The 5,253-nt window shown below is 46.1% G+C and overlaps 1 pseudogene across 1 annotated transcript; it reads right to left on the bottom strand.

Moving 5' to 3' along the window:
* Positions 1-4,713, bottom strand: LOC307107435 (large ribosomal subunit protein uL30-like; annotated as a pseudogene). Its single transcript has 2 exons — positions 4,573-4,713; positions 1-973 (listed from the first exon to the last, which is right to left on the bottom strand). The product of its transcript is annotated as a large ribosomal subunit protein uL30-like (transcript).
* Positions 4,714-5,253: the final 540 nt, after the last annotated feature.

The raw sequence follows: 5,253 nt of genomic DNA, 5'->3' as shown, positions 1-5,253 counted from the left end.
TTCATCTCTTGGAATATTTTGTGCCAATGCCTTCTGGCCTTAAATGTTTCTGTTGAGAAATCAGCTGACAGTCTTATGGGAGTTTCCTTGTAGGTAACTAACTTTCTTTCTTTTGCTACTTTTTTTTTTTCAATTTTAAAGGACTCAGTTTATTAACTGACCAGATTACAAAAATAACCATGGTAGATACCTTAGTTCATCCTTCTAATAAGCCTATTGATCTGGTCTTCCCTGTTCCCAGCATCTCTACCTTCTACAAAATGGGTGGTCTTCATCCCACCTTGTGGAGAAGATAACTTGAAGGGCCACAGGAAGTTGTCACTTCTTTGAAGCGCTTTCCAACAGTGCAGATCTCATGAATCAGATCTTTCATGCAGATGATGCCATATTTACCAAGAGATCGAACAATCAATGAGTTATCTGACAGGGCAATTCGTTTTTTGTTGATTTTGCCATAACCACGCTTGTAGATCAATTCATTTACTGACTTCAGGTTTGGGTACCCCCAAGCAATGTATGGCTCCACAATCCTCAGCATGTTAATGGAAGCCTTGTTGAGCTTAACAAAGGTGTCATTGAAGATCTGATGAAGGCAAAGAAGCTGCAGCACCTTTCGGACCTTTGGGCTCACACCACTGATACCTCTGATCCTGATGACAAATGCCAATTTGGGTTCGGCAGGTACATAGAAGTTGCCAGCTTTTCTTTCCATCCTGGTCATTTGAATCTCGTGTACATCAGCCTGTATTCCTTGTGATAGTGCTTAGCTTTTTTATAGATGAGCTTCCTTCTTGCTTTCGAAGCATCTTTTGGGAAAACTTCTTTCTCAGGCGCTTGATCTTCAGCTCTGCGAATTCCTTCACTTTTTCTTGAGGGTTTCTGGCACAACAGGAACCTCCTCCTCCTCCTCCTCCTCCTCCTTCTCCTCCTCCTCCTCCTCCTTCTCCTCCTCCTCCTCCTCCTCTTCCTCCTCCTACCTCCATGGTTCCAGCCCGAAAAGAGCTCTTTTGCTACTTTTAAGGTTGTATTCTTGTCTTTAACTTTTGCCGTTTTAGTTATGATGTATCTTATTGTGAGCCTCGTTAGGTTCATCGTGTTTGGGACTCCGCGCTTTCTGGACTTTTGTCTTTTTCCTTCACCAGGTTAGGGAAGTTTTCAGTGATTATTTTTCAAATAATTTATCAATTTTTCCTTTCTTCTCCTTCTCAATCCTTCATGATGTGAATACTGTTACACTTCATGTTGTCCCAAAGGTTCTTAAAAATATTCTTATTTTTTAAATTCCTTAAAAAATATTTTTTTGCTACTCTGATTGGTCATTTTCTTCTAACTCATTTTCCAAATCACTCAATCAATCCTTTTAGAAGCAGGTTTTTCATAACAATGTTACTCATTTAAACCATGTCCTGATTACATTCCCCAAATTTTGTTTTTATTTTATCATTTCTTATCTGACAACTTAATCAGGTACTATTTTAATATGTTAAAATAAAGAGTAAGAAACTACCTGGCATGCAAAATTATTTCTTATCCTATCATTATATGCTTTAATTTTTTCATTTTCAACAAAGTATAATCTAAAGGAATTTACTTAGATTTATAAATGATTGTTAATTATACCTATTATTCTTTTACTTATAGGCATCTTGGTTAGTACCATGCAGTAAGATCTATATGGGAACTTTGTTTAAGAAACAAAACTATAAAACTGAAGTAAAATTGGAAAATGTACACTTTAGAAATGTTTCTGGCAGCTCTGACAAAAATCCACTTATTTCATCTATTTCCATTTTATATGTTATCTTAAAGTGCTTAAAAATTAAATGCATGACATATGGACAAAGAGACAGGATGCACACACAGGCACCCACAGGAATTGACTTTATACTTATGTTTGTGACAGATTAAGTACAGCTTCTCCACATCTGAGAAAGAGGAATTAATTCTACTCAAAGCCAGTTTTCTCAAATTCAGGGAATTGATTTATAGATTGTAGGTTTTTTGAAGATATTTATCTTGAACATGCATACAGTGTATGTTCTGAGAGTACGAAAGCACTAATATTACTCTGGGCTTATTTCACAGGCATTAATGATAGCTGCTAAGTGCTTGATTTACAGTGTGTTCATAACACTTCCCCATGCATGAACAGGCAGAGAAATGGCTCATTAGTGACAGCAGGATACTTGCATCCAAGTTAAAATATATTTTTATTTCCAGTTATATTTTGTGGATTTCCACTACCCAACAACCTTTCCCTATAAGCTTAGATAAATTATATATATACTAGAGGCCCGGTGCACGAATTCGTGTGGTGGGGTGGGGGGGAATGTGGGAGGTTGGCCGCTGGCTCCAAGGAGGGAGCCAGCCCTCAGACCCCTGGGAAAGGGCCGCGTCTGCCGCCCCCCACCCCCGGTTCCCTGTCCCAGCCAGGGCCGAGGGCCCAAGTGGGGTCGGAAGAGGAGGTGACGGTCTTTGGGCTGGGCACAGAAGGAACGGACAACTGACACTGACGCCACTGCACAGTTCCCCCCCTACCCCCCTCCTCCTTCCCTCACCACCATGCCGCCACTGCGGTGGGTGGGCGGCCCCCAGGGAAGGGAGAGGAGGAGGCAGTTCCCCGCCTCCCCCACTCCTCCTTCCCTCGCTGGGGAAGGGAGAGGATGGGAGTGAGACAAACCCTTGTGTTGAGGGCTGACTTTCAATAGATCACAGCAAGGGAGCTGCTCTGCTACATATGAAACCCCAACCCAGAAACAGGTCTCTACGAATGGTTTAGCACCAGGAGCCGATGGAGGCCAGCCGGCTGCGGGGAGGGGCCACAGGAGGTTGGCTGTGGGAGCACGCTGACCACCAGGGGGCAGCTCCTGCATTGAGTTTCTGCCCCCTGGTGGTTAGTGCGCATTATAGCAACTGGTCGACTGGTTGTTCTGGCCATTCTGGTAATATATACACATATATATACTATATACAGATATATACCTGCATATATATATATATACCTATATATATATATATACTAGAGGCCCGGTGCACGAAATTCGTGCACGGGGTGGGGGGTGTCCCTCAGCCCAGCCTGCACGCTATCCAATTTGGGACCCCTCAGGGATGTCCGACTGCCCGGGACGGGCCTAAACAGGCAGTCGGACATTCCTCTCACAATCCAGGACTGCTGGCTCCCAACTGCTCGCCTGCCTGCCTTCCTGATTGCCCCTATCCCTTTCTGCCTGCCAACCTGATCACACCCTAGCCACTCCCCTGCCAGCCTCATTGATGCCTAACTGCTTTCCTGCCAGCCTGTTTGCCCCTAACTGCTCTCTCCTGCAGGCCTGGTCACCCCTAACTGCCCTCCCCTGCAGGCCTGGTCACCCCTAACTGCCCTCCCCTGCAGGCCTGGGTCCCCCCCCAACTGCCCTTCCCTACCGGCCCAGTCACCCCCAACTTCCCTCCTCTGCTGGCCTGGTCCCCCCTAACTGCCCTCCCCTGCAGGCTTGATCACCCCCAACTGCCCTCCCTTGCAGGCCTGGTCCCTCCCAACTGCCCTCCCCTGCTGGCCTGATCACCCCCAACTGCCCTCCCTTGCAGGCCTGGTCCCTCTCAACTTCCCTCTCCTGCTGGCCATCTTGTGGTGGCCATCTTGTGTCCACATGGGGGCAGGATCTTTGACCACATGGGGGCAGCCATCTTGTGTGTTGGAGTGATGGTCAATCTGCATATTACTCTTTTATTAAATAGGATAGAGGCCTGGTGCATGGGTGAGGGCCACCTGGTTTGCCCTAAAGGGTGTCCCAGATCAGGGTGGGGGTTCCCTTGGGGCATGGGATGGCCTGGGCGAGGGGCCTGTGGTGGTTTTCAGGCTGGCCACGCCCCCCAGTGACCCAAGCGGAGACCCTGATATCTGGGGTTTATTTATCTTCTATAATTGAAACTTTGTAGCCTGGAGTGGAGCCAAGCCTTCTGCTCGCTTCGTGGTTGCAGCCATTTCTGTTAGAATTTATTTATCTTCTATAATTGAAACTTTGTAGCCTTGAGTGGAGGCCTGGGCCTGCCAGGGTGTGTGGAAAGCTTGGCTTCCTCCATCGCCAGGGAAACCCAAGCCTCCCTCCTGCTCAATCCGTGGCTGCAGCCATCTTGGTTGGGGTTAATTTGCATACTTGCTCCTGATTGGCTGGTGGGCGTGGCTTGTTGGTGTAGTGAGTGATGGTTAATTTGCATATTACTCTTTTATTAGATAGGATGCTTTCTAACAGGGATATTCTTTTTATGTGCAGGTAGAATGTTGATCAGAGGTGACGGTGAAATCTTTCACCTGCTTTGCCTTGACATCAAAATGTGTAGCAGAGGCCCAGCCCATGCCCTCTACAAGCTTTTTTCTGTAACTGAGAATTCCAGGGATATAGAACTGGCATGCTTCTTAGCAGCCCAGTATGTCCCAGGTTTGGTTTTTGTGAATGTTAAATACTCTAACTCTAAGGAAGTGTAATTGAATGATTGGGACCCTCCCAGATGCCTTTTATTGGCCTGATGCTGCCATTCCCATGCTGCTTTGAGCACTGTGGGCTATGAGCTCACAGGGCATTCTTCCCTGGTGAACCACCCGAGGCTGGCAGAGTCACACTGTTCCAAAGTGCTGCGGTTGTGTGGTCCCAATTGCACCCCAGGAGTGGCCACTTCCTGGAAATGGTACTCATTGTGGTACACCTGGTGCTCCATGTCCTTACTCTGCAACTTTCCCTGTGCATCCCTCCTCAGCACTCTTTTTCTCCTGATAGCGCTCCCTCAACAAACGACAGGTATTGAATCCTTCTCTCAAGCCCTGCTTCTGAGAAACCCACCGAAATCAAGTAGCTTCTGCAAAATAGACCTCAGGACTGTAACTCAGAAAACTGCACATTAAGAAGTAAGGGTATTACTGCTTTTCAATTTTACCTCAATAAACCTGCCTTTTTTAAAAATAAACCTGCATGAAAAAAATAATACAAAAAGAAAAGACCTGTGTTTATGGCATGTTAACCAAGGAAAAGCTTCAGAAAATTAAAAGGGAGGCACTACAGAGCATCCTTTTCCTGCATTTGAAATATTCTCCTGGCCTCCGGGCATGCAGCATCTCACAGGCAAGGAGACTGAGTTAAGGAGTGGGTCATTCCCACCGTGTCCCAGGTGCTGACCAAGGGTGAGTATGTGATTAAACTTCTCTTCGGAGAAAAAGAGGGAACAAGAGACAAGGAAGAAGAGAGAAATGCATGTAGAAAA

This window comes from Cnephaeus nilssonii (genome assembly GCF_951640355.1).
Source record: "Cnephaeus nilssonii genome assembly, chromosome: 11".
In the NCBI taxonomy this organism is placed as follows: Eukaryota; Metazoa; Chordata; class Mammalia; order Chiroptera; family Vespertilionidae; genus Cnephaeus; species Cnephaeus nilssonii.
The sequence above is the reverse complement of the archived record's forward strand: the minus strand, read 5'-3'. Positions and strand labels throughout refer to the sequence as shown.